The 12,176-nt window shown below is 39.1% G+C and overlaps 1 protein-coding gene across 4 annotated transcripts in view; it reads left to right on the top strand.

The window, feature by feature from the left end:
* The window catches only part of KLF7 (KLF transcription factor 7), a 91,688-nt gene that overhangs the window by 65,906 nt on the left and 13,606 nt on the right, over positions 1-12,176 (top strand). The window lies entirely within an intron of this gene.

Here is a 12,176-nt window from a genome sequence, read left to right as displayed (position 1 = left end):
TTGTCACACTGAAGAGACTGTTTCTTTCACTGCCAGTGAGTTAGACCAGAAGTCTAAGTATTTGACTTTTCCTGTTTACCGTTGGACAGAGATCAAGTGTTTCGGAGATAATGCATTTAGGGTTTGTGAAGCTGGAAGGCAAGGTAGTAATACAGCTTTTCATGCTGCTGGATTTTGATGGTCTGATGTCTCAATTAGCAAACATTTTATTGAGTACATGTTACAGTGCGTCTGAGCCTGTGCTAGACTTTGATTATAAAGAGGCCAATGAGAAAGCATCTAGCCCAGTGCTTGGACACACAGTAGATACTTAATCAGTATTTATTCCATTGGGGGTATAAGGTGTCCTTGTTTTAAAAGCACTTTTCATTTAATGTGGGTGGGGAAAAGCAGGGCAAGGGATCAAGGCACAAAAGGATAAATATCTACAGGAAATAGTAAATAACTGGTCAAAGAGTGAAAACTTAGACGAGGGTATAGATTTCCAAGGAGGAAAAATCCTTAGGGATGGGGTGACATGTGGAGAATAGGCACATTCTGAGCAGAGGACATCCCAGCGAGTGAGAAGGGCTTGGGTGGGAGCCGGGTGGGGTGAGGGAGCTGTCTAGGGATGTTGGAGACTAGAGGGTTATGTAAGAAGTGATGGGTGATAAGGTAGAAAAATAAGTGGCATGGCTTTATGTACATCTTTTCCTGAGTACATAGATTTAGTGGAGAGCGTCTGTCCTAGGTTATCGTGTATCCAAATAACAAACAAATGAAATTTTTCTTTTGGGGTTACTCTTTTTTTAGACTATATTTGAGTAAGGTACGTATTTGATTGCTTTAGCTAGTGGGGAAATTTAGTCTCTAAAAAAATGTTTGATCATTTTGGAAGAGAATTATGTAGACATATTGATGTTTTAAATCTTCACTGGTTTGATATTTGCCTCTCAAACGCTCTGGAGAACTGGATTCATATTTATTCAACATGAATTGTAGCTGGTCCAAGGAGGGCTCTTCTCTCCATGATCTGGTTGTAAATTATCTAATTTAGCCTCTTCTTTTTTTTGAGACGTGGTCTTGCTCTGTCATCCAGGCTAGAGTGCAGTGGTGCAACCACAGCTTACTGCTTACTGCAGCCTCAGCCTCTCCTGCTCAAGTGATCCTCTCACCTCAGCCTCCCAAGTAGCTGGGACCACAGGTGTGCACCACCATCCCTGGCTGATTTTTTAATTTTTTTGTAGAGGCAGGGTCCTACCACATTGCCTGGGCTGGGCCCAGGTGATCTGCCTGCTTTGGCCTCCCAAAGTGCTGGCATTACAGGTGTGACCCACCACACCTGGCCTCATTTGGGCTTCTTGAAGATGGATAAAAATGCCTTTATTTTTTTAATTTTAGAGAAAATTACCATATGAGCTATTTACATGCTTTTCTACCATCTGCATTTATATAATCAGGGAATATCAATTTTGTTCTCATTAACTTAATTAAAATAAATTTAGGTAACTGAAGCCATTTATTTTATAGCTTCCAGAAGCAGATCTTATGCGGTTTTTGGATTACCCTTTTTTGTTTTTTTAAATACCATTGATCTATCTATATCTATATCTATATATTATATATGTAATATTATATATAATATATATTTCATATATATGAATAGATATAGATAGATCAATGGTATTTTAAAAGATATATATATAAAACACGTATATAGCAAAAAGTTAACTTTTATCCAAATAATAAATTATTTAGGCTTATATTTCTAAATTTTTGGTTAGCAAAAAAAAGAAACATTTAGTGTTTCCAGGAAAGTAAATTAGGCATTGTCAGCTAATGTGATATGTACCAGTGGATGACCACCATGGGTCCCTGATCTGATAAGGCCTAGTTTAGTCTCTTCTCCCCACCTGCCCTGGCCCTCCACATCCCTGCATTTTCTGTGGTTCACAGACACATAGTCCTCTCACCTGCCCTCAGGCTTCCCAAAGATCTCCCCAGTAGGGTGTCATGCAGGTGTACCCTCCCTCAAATCTGTGTACTTCCCAATTATCTTTTTCTTACTACCTCCCTCCCTGCAAGAAAAATTAATTCCTTGGCTATACTTACTAGGAGTTGTACACTTAAGTTGCCAACCTCTGAAATTGATCGGATTTCTAGGGGAAGTTTCCTTCTCTATGTTGACTTACTTCCATAGGGTGTACTTCTGATTTAGTGGTATCACTTTCAGAGTGATACCTTGATATTACCCATGCTTGGAACATGTTGTTTGGAGCAAAAGTGAATTTTTTTCGTCATTCTTAAAATGTTTTAAGGTGATTGAAAAATTAATAGTTTGGGACCAGACACAGTGGCTCATATGTGTAATCCTAGAGCTTTGTGAGGCTGAAGTGGGAGGATCACTTCAGGCCAGGAGTCCAAGACCAGCCTGTGCAGCATCGGGAGACATTGTCTCTTTAAAAAAAAAAAAGCCAGGTGTGGTGGCGCCAGAGCCTATAGTCCCAGCTACTTGGGAAGCTGATGTGGGAGGATCATTTGAACTCAGGAATTGGAAGTTGCAGTGAGTTTTGATTGCCCCCTTGTACTCCAGTCTGGGCAACAAAGCGAGACACTCTCTTTAAGAAAAATAATAATAATAATAACTTGGTCATTGTAGTAAGAGTCTGTTCCTGCATGTATCCTCTGCAGTATGGTGATCTTTATATTTGAAAGCAAAAAACAAAAGTTGACTAAACGTGAGTTAAAATTCATAGTTTTTAATAATCAACTTTCTATTTAATACATCAAATTGACTTGCGAGAACTTGACTTACAGAGTAATACCATTGCTTCTAAATGGAAAAAAAATGGCCTGCAAATGAGTTTCAAACAAATTCACGTGGTGTAGTTGTCATCTTGAAAGGGAAAGATTAATGTTCTAATAACATTTTTCTTCAAATTTAGTATATACCTAGCTTTTAACTTTATTGTAACTGGTAATCACCAAAATATATTTAAATTTCCAAGATGACATTAAGTTTTATTTGGATTTAACTCCAAAAAGCTGATTAAAATAATTTTTAAAGTTAACCTTGAAGAACAATAACAAAAAGAATAAAAACAAAGTTAAATTTTTAAAAAAGCAAACAAATTAAACTTGTTGCTTAAAAAAAATGTAGGTTCCCCAAATTATCAGGCTTGCCTATTTCAAAACTTGAGCACATATAGCTTCAGGTATAAGTGTTGTTGAGCTCTAAATTATTAAGTGAGTTTGCAGTCTTTTGAAAATTATAGTAATATCTGAACAGTTACAGGTTTTTGTTTTGCATTGTGTCAAGGTGGTGGGGAACAGTGGTGTTTGTTGGCTAAACCTCACTCAGCACACTGGAAGCTGCTAGAATACTGCATACATTTTTAATTAAATAAAAAATAATTTTATGGCATTCCTTGGCTTATCAGAAACACAGTAAAGTATTTGAAAACACATGTATTGGATTTACAAATTACACATTGCAAAAGCTCTTTAATTTTCAACAGTTAAATTTATTTAAGCATCTGGGTTGGTAACTAATTTTCATGACCAACACAGTCTTCCTCCAACATGTCAAACAAATTCACTAAGAATCTAACTCTTTTTCTCAAAAGGAACGTTTTAGAAAAAGTTAACAGTTGTTAAAAATGGCATGTGGCCCCTAGGGATTTCTTTAATCCTGTGTATTTCCCTGGCTGTGCTCCATGAGGCAGGTTGGGCTCCAGTTAAAGTCTTATAAGGAAGCCCTTGTGCCCTTGCCTTGCACATACAGGTGACGAAGTTCTCTGTTTCCACCTCTCTCATTGGCTTCCTGTATGTCTGTAAGCTCCCTGTTGATACCACCACTATGAATAGCACCTTTAATATCAAACACCATTAATAACATTTTTTTATTCATTGGGGACTTTCTAATTGACCAATCACTTTCATGTACTAGGTTCCATCCAATCTTCATGACTACAAAGAATTGGGATAGTTTTGTGTTTTTTTTTTTTAATTCCTTTCCCACACAGTTAAGGGCCATAAGTCCCCAAAGAAGTTATTAAATACCTTTACAAGGCCACACTCCTATTATGTGGCAGAGCCAGAACTAGAGTAATCTAGTTTTTGATGTTGAGTTCCTTTTATTTCCCCTCTATAGCAGTGGTTCTTGAGGTATGGTCTCTGGACCAGCAGCATTAGCATCATCTGGGAATTTGTTAGAAATGCAGATTCTTAGGCCCTCCCCTAGTGAATCAGATCTACTGAATCAAAACCTCTCAGGGTGGGGTTCACCACCTGTGTTTTAAATAAGCCCTTTAGGGAATTCTAGTAAGTTTGAGAACCACTGTGCTAGAGGACTGCTTATTTAAAGAGAAATGGTTACAGGGGATGGGAACAATTTAAAGACAGAAATTATTTCGTGTTTATTACTGCACTTTTTTGGGTGCTAAATGTAAATAAGAGTATTATCTGAGCATCTACTGTGTATAAAGTTTGTGCTAGCCACTTTGGATAAAGTGGAGAACAAGTCAAATCTGGCTCCTGCCCTCACAGAATTTACATCCTGGCCAGCGAGAGAGACTAAACCTTCTATTAAGTTTGGGGGTGGGATGAAGGATCAGAGAAGAAAGCTTCTTTGGGCCTTTGGTTTAATGACTGTTCTAAAAGCACAAACTGCTTATCCCAGGGCCTTTGTACATGCTGCTTTTGAAACCTGCAAAGCTTTCTTCCCCCTGCACCTGGTTAATTCCTTCTCCTTCATATCTCAGCTTACGTGTCACTTCTTCAGATTCCTGAACCCATGCACAGAGATGCTAAAAACAGTTTCTGATACAGAAGATCTGAGATGGGAACTAGGAATCTGCATTTTTTAATAAGTGCCTCAGGTGATCCTGATGCAGCAACAGGGAGGCAATCCGTTGAAACAGAGAAGGGCTGCTGTTGCCTGCAGCGAGGCATTCAGGGCCTTGCAAACAGCAAGGCTGATAGTAATGAAAATAAATGCAGGGGTAGAGAGGAGAGATTCCACAAAGGTGGAGTACTTGGACTTGGACTTGTTTGCTGAGTCCTTCTTCCCCTAGCTTTCTCACAGTGAAGAATAACTCCAAGGTTGAGCCTGGGCGAGTGCTTCTCCCATGGGCTGGAATGTAGAAATGGGAACACTGGGATTCTAGACTATGGGCTGGGCATGGAGAAAAATATCAGAAGGATGAGCTTTTCAGCTCGAGTTGATGGGGTTTCTACATAGAAAATATATTTTAAACTAGTGCTGTCTAAAATAGAAATACATGCAAGCCACATATCTAATTTTAAATTTTCTAGTAACCTCATTTTTAAAAAAGTTAAGTAAAAGGTAAAATTAATTTTAATAATGTTTTACCAAATTAATATATAAAATATAACCATTTCAACAGAAAATCAATATATAAAGTTATTAGTGAGAAATATTTTACATTCTTTTTTAATACTAAGTCCAGTGTTTATTGCATGCTTCCAGGGTATCTTATGCTACATTTTCAATAGTGAAACTTAAATGCAGTCCTAACAAAATAAGAGGGTGAAATATTTTTATACTACTTCAGTTTTTAATCTTAATGTTAATTAAAGTTAAATTAAAAGTTCAGTTTTTTTAGTCGCCTTAGCGACATTTCAAGCATTCATTGCCACATGTGGCTAGTGGCGACCGTGTTGGACACAAACACAATCGTCGTCAGCAGTTTGGGGATTCAGTCAAAATCTTTTCTTACCTCTCTCCATATTCTAAAGTAGGAGCTGTACCTCACTGAGGATATGGTTTAAATTTTGGATTACAGATTTTTGAACAAACATTTTAAGGTAGTGAGGAGTAAACCTAACCTAGGCCCAGTTATTATTATTTTTTGAGTTGTTTTAAGAATAAAAACAAATAGGGCAAATGTTTGTATGTTCTGTAAAGTGACTGGTACACTGTGTAAACTCAGGTACTTGGACCCACTACACCTTTGGGTAAGCAAGTAATGGATGGATGAAAAAGCCATGTGGATCCTCAGTGAGTGTACATTTTATTTTATGTAGTAGCTATTATAAATGTTTTGGGAATTCTAGAAAAGAAAGCCCTTGTTTTATTTTCTATCAATCTGCTCCACAAAAAGACTTGATAAAAAATATTCAAGATCCAGCTGGAATCTTTTTTTTTCTTTGAGATGGAGTCTCACTCTGTCACCCAGGCTCTAGTGCAGTGCTGCAATCTCACTACAACCTCTGCCTCCCAGGTTCAAGTGATTTTCCTGCCTCAGCTTCCTGAGTAGCCAGGATTACAGATGCACACCACTACACCCAGCTAATTTTTCTATTTTTAGTAGAGATGGGGTTTCACCATGTTGGTTAGGCTAGTCTGGAACTCCTAACCTTGTGATCCGCCTGCCTCGACCTCCCAAAGTGCTGGGATTACATGTGTGAGCCACCATGCCTCAGCTTGCTTAAATGCTCTAGTGTAACTGAGTGTGATGTGAAAGCAATTGATGAGTCTTTGCTGAATTCTTCTAGATGTACCAGGCAGCAATGTAAACCCATTGCAAAGTATTTGTCCTTTTTTGGTTTTCTTTTCCAATTAGATCTGCACAGTTTCCAAATTCTTAATCCAAGTCCTAAAGAGACTAGGACCTTGACATACCTAAATATCTAGAACCACATTAAAACACTAAATAAAAGGAAACAGGTAAAATTAGTCTTAACAGAAATCTAGGCATGTCAAAGCCCTAATCTCTTTAGAACTTGGATTAAGAATTTGAAATTTTGCAGATCAGGAAATGAACAAAGAAGATTTGTATTAGTGATGTTTATTTTCAGCAGACTTTTAAACCTTGAGTGCAAGACTCTGCCACAGGTTCAGATTTTATGCTACACTCTTCCTACAGGCAATTTTATAGTACCGTACATTTGACATATCACTTATGCTCTCTCAAATACATCTTCATAGATAAACTCTACAAATGAGTTTCTTAAAATGACACACTTTGCTTCTCAGAGGAGATGTGGCTCAGGAGGCTAGGTTCCTGTGTGTGAGATTAGGTTATAGGTTATAGGAAGGTTTTCAGGATCCTCCTCTTGCAGGCTGTAGAAGATAGGGAAGAAGTAGAAGTGATATTTGATAGGAAAGGAAAACTTAATTTATTGTGGGATACCATATTTTAGTTCCCAGCAAAGAAGGATGTCAGGTTTAAGCAACCAAGCAAACATTTCTACTCTTAAACCAGTTTAATACCTAGAAAGGAAGGAACTGGAAATCACACAGGCTGTTCTGCCCCTCTAGAAACTCGGGTTTTTGTTGCAAATCAGGATGCTTTGTTAAATTCATTTAATGTATTTGACAGGATTGAGCCAAGCACTGCTTTAGTGCTGTTGGTATCATAGTGAACAAAATGGGATGTCTGCATGGAGCTTATACTCTGGTGGGGAAAACAGACGGTAATACACACAAACAATATGCAGTCTCATTTCAAAGTAATTAAGTGCTATGGAGAAAGTGACAGAATGCTGTTTTACAGGGGATAGTGAGGGAAGTTCTCTAAGAGGAGGAGACATGGCAGAGACCTGAATGAAGTGAGGCAGCAAGCGTGTTCCAGGCAGAGGGAGGAGCCAGTGCAAAGGCCTTGAGGTGGGAGTCTGCTGGCGACAGCAATGTGGGTGCATCAGGGAGGGGGAGCATAGGAGATGATATTGGAAAGGTAGCCAGGAGCCAGATCATGTAGACTATACTGTAGAGCCTTGCCTGCTTTTGACTCTTTTTTCTGAGAATGATAGAAAGCCATTGGAACATTTCAACTTCAATTTCATCTTAACCTTTTCTGGGTGAATGTTTTTGGCAATCTGGCAAAACCTGTGGAGCCCTTTGCAGAATAATGTTTTTAAATGCGTAAAATCCAGTGGATGTCAAAGAGACCATTTTTATGGAAATATATAGACTAAGGCCCCCTGTGAGAGACACTCATGCTCTGATTTACATTTTCAAGGATTGCTTTGACTGTTATAAGGAGAATAGACTGTAGGAGCCTTGAATGGAAGCCCCAAGACCAGTGAGATGGGGGAGCTGAGAGCAAAGCTATTTTTATTTCTCCTACAGGGCAGTGGCCTCAGAAGTAGGGTTGTGCAGCAGTCTTTTTGAAGGCAAGAAGAAGTATGTATGACTTCTATTTATATTTAATTTCTTCTCATTCATTTTAATTGGTCTATTGAATATATATTTTATAATATCCTAATAGGACATTAGTACATCTGTATGATTCATGAATAAGCCTACATACATCATAGATGCATGCTCAAAAAGTATTCATGGGAGTGTTTTTGATCAGTCAATTCTGATGATCATGATATAGGGAGAGTGACCCTGTAAGAAACTAACATAATGCCACACTGGTTTAGACCACATTTCATTTCAGATGAATTTTGTGGGAGAATGTGAGTTCTTGTAAATGTCAGTTCTGTTTCCCAAGCACCCTTACCTCTCCCTACCAGCCCTCATCTGGCTATAAATCTGTTTTCACCTGATCAGAGCTACTGTCATCTCTAAGGTGGCATGTACTCCCCCAGGAAAACAAGTATCCTAGGTTTGTTGCCAGACAGGGAAAGTGGTTCTTGGTATTCACCCTAACATTTAGGAGGTCCTGAGGGTGTCCTCTGCCTCCAGCTTTGTCAGCTGTGGGGCATGGCCTCGCTGCCTCACCCACCCTCTGTGTGGTATCCTTGCCTTCATTCACATGCCCCTCCTGGACTGGAATCCTGGGTTTTTAAGAATCTCTTCCATCTACTTGTCTCAGACCACTCTTGAGCATTTTTGTTCACTCTAGTGGTGCAGTGAGCTGAACAGTGCACCTCATTCCAAGTATGATACAGCATAGTGTTGTGCAAGGCCATGACAGTTTCTGTTTGATACCTAGGAGAGGTATCTGGAGTGGAGAAAGGAGACAAGGGAAGGTGAAAGAAAAGAGAGTAAAAGAGAAGAGCTGATTTTGCATGAAACCTGCTCTAGTACCACTGACTTGCAGTTTTCCTCCCTCTCATAAAGAAATCCTTTCTTCTTTTCTTTTATAAAGAAAGAAATTCAGCCTTTGATGAAATGAGCAGAAATCTTCAGGTAGGCTTTTAAGGATGAAAACAAATGTATTGTGGCTACAGGTAGGTCCACCGCCAAGATCAAGCCATGGCTGTTGCTTGAAAATACTGACAGAAGAATCTCCCCGACCTGCCTTTCCATAGAAATTGGCTTATAGAGGTGGGTACAGAACCTGGAAATAAGGCCAGTCTAACTCCACAATTGGTGTGCCCTAAATATAAAGTCATATTCCCAATCCTTTGTGTATATATTTTTTTCTGCTCTGATTTGGGAACTCTGCCTTCAGGCACTGCTCCTTCATTGACCTTTCTTGATTATTTTAAATGTTCTATTAGTGAGTATGTGCAGGAATGGCAACTTGTCGGTAAACTAGCCAGATGATGGGAAAATAGCTTGATAAATCACTATAATAGTAACCTGGCTAAAATATCAGGGCACAAAGAGCCAGTCCTCAGTATTATTCTGAACAGTGATTGCCGCAAGCAGGAAACAGTGGCAGGTGTTAAGATTCAGAGCTAAGTCAAGCTATCTGCAGTTTCTCAATAGTGGACATAGCCACGAGGATGCTGAAATAGCTCCTGGGTTGGATAGTTGGTTGGTACCGGGAAGTAACTAAGAGTCTAATCATTTCCTAGAGAATAACTACATTCTTGATATTATTTGTCACAACTGGTTAAAAGAATTAAGCAAGAGGAACAGTAAACAGTTTGAAATGGGGAAAAAAATGCCCATTCACTTCAGTCTTCTGCATTTCCTCTGCCCTTCCTGTGTCCTTCAGAATGTGGTTGCCTGTGATGGACAAGTCAGTTCGATTAAGGGATTGATTCTGGGGACTAGATGTCTCTGCTTTCTGCTGTAGAGTTTGGTGGTATTTCCTAGGTGCCTCATTGCATTTGGGGTGTGTTTGGTCCCCAAGGTTCCAGGAACCTCCGGTTTTACTTTAATTTGAAGGCCTTCATGGGTGGAGGGCATTTTGAATTTCTTAGGTGCCTCATTCTCCTTGTTTGATTTGTGCCAGAGTGCCCCTGGAGATAACAGAGCCTAGTGGGTGATCAGCGGCATTAAATAAATGATGCTGGCACGTCTCTCCTACAGGGTACTGGCATCTCTTACTTCCCCTTCTGTGTCCTTCTCATTCAGAGCAGTCCTAAAGAATACTCCATATTTTGGATTTGTTCTCCATCAGTATACTGAAAAAATACTTAAAATTTAAAAAGACTCTCTGTTTCTAATATTTCAGATACCCAGAATGTGAATGTGGGTTTCTGGAGCCACGAGCTCTGAAGGTTTTTATTGACAGCTAGTTAGGTCTGTCTTCCTAGTAACCTCTGTGAACACAGGCGGAGGAAAGGGAGTTGAGACAGGAACTGAATACTGACTGCATGCAAGGCTGAACAAACCTGTTTTACTCACAACTGACGGAAACCTCACAATAAACATGAGTTAAATAAGCTCACCCTCATTTAACAGACAGGTATACTGAGTTCTAGAGTCTGGAATGAACACAGAAAGATCCCAAGTATGCTGAGTCTAAAGTTTATGTGGCACCTCCACTTGGCTACTTTCTCTTCAGCTAACACCTCTTTTCTAAACTTTTGGCTTGAAGGAGCCAGAAGGTGAACTTTTAACACTGCTCAGTGATTCTTCCTCTTTTTTCCTGGTTTCCAAAACTGAATGGGTTTCCTCCTGTGCCTCCAGCCCTCCTTCATGTCCTCTTGGTTCCCTTTAAAAGAAATGCCTGTGTTTCTCGTTCCTCTTCTCTGTGGGTCTTACAGAGCAGTGGCTCACTAGGGCACCAATTTAATGAAATAAAAATTTCGAGCATGTTTGGTTTGATTCTAGGTGATACAAATAAAGAATTGTGAGTGCTTTGTAGTCAGGTTTAAAAGGAAGGGGAAAGGTGGAAAGAAGAAAGTAGGTCAAGTATAGTACCTGGGTAATGTCTCCTTCAGGGCTGCCTAGTAAAGACTGAGCTTTTAAAAATGGGGAAATAATGGGACAGCCATCGTTCTTTGGCACCTAGATATCCTGAACTTTTGAGTTTGGTAGTTTTTAATCCTGATTATTTATGTGACCCTTACATATGCTAGGCATTGTTCTAATGAATATATAATATGCATGTGTATTGACTTATCTTCTCTAAACCCTTTGAAGTACCTGTTATTATTGTTTCTAAGAAAAGAGAGGCACAGAGAGGTTTATTAACTTGCCCAAGGTCAGACAATTAAGGACAGAACTAGAAGCTGAGCCCAGGAAGTTTGGCTTTAAAGCTCTTAACCACGTACTAACCTGCCTCTCAGTCACAGGGCTCATGATTTCACAGGTTTCCAAAGACTATTTTTCTTTTTAATTAGAACCAGTCCACCGTACAGTTGGAAGGGTAAATATTTGTCATGTTTGGTGACAGACGTGTTGAGTTAAAAAAAGGTCTAAGGCAAAGTCATACTTGCTCTTACATATCCTTCCATCTGTATTTACTGTGTGTAAAGGTCACTTGAGCACAAGTGTTTGAATTTCATGCTTATAAGCAGCTTCCCTGTGGCTAAAACCTTGCTCTCCAAATTGATTTTAAAAATATTTTACAATAATGTATATTGTTCTCTAATATGAGCATTCTGCAATTGTTAAGCTATGAGCATTGTAACTCAGACTTTTGTGATAGTATTTTCCATAAATGCCAGGAATTGTCAAGTGATTTCTGTTTTACTCTCTAATTGTAGTCCTTTCTCCTCATTGTCCATCCATCAAATTTACTGGAAGGAACAGTGGCTCTGGGAGACCTAAGCTGCTTGCTTTGTCGGTCAGCTACCTGGCTTCAGCTTGTGGTAGGAGGGAAGGGGAGGTAGAAGACTAAAAAGCCTGAAATGGCAAATGACTGTAGGTTCTGGAGAAAAATAGAATTAGAAGCATTTGTGGTTCAGATGAAAATAGCACATTTCCTTTCTGCCTGGACTGTGGGGGTGAAAGTGCTCCAGGGAATAGAAAATAAATAAAAATTGATCCTTCACCAAAGGAAATGCTCTGACTCTGGGAACTAAAATGACAGCTCCAAATTTGAGGATCTGGTGAGACCACTTTTGAAGGTTAACAAAAAAGAAAACAAAAAACAAAA

The sequence above is a fragment of the Callithrix jacchus genome, chromosome 6 (assembly GCF_049354715.1).
Source record: "Callithrix jacchus isolate 240 chromosome 6, calJac240_pri, whole genome shotgun sequence".
Classification (NCBI taxonomy): domain Eukaryota; kingdom Metazoa; phylum Chordata; class Mammalia; order Primates; family Cebidae; genus Callithrix; species Callithrix jacchus.
Note: the sequence above shows the minus strand (reverse complement) of the source record. Positions and strands in the feature narration are given on the sequence as shown.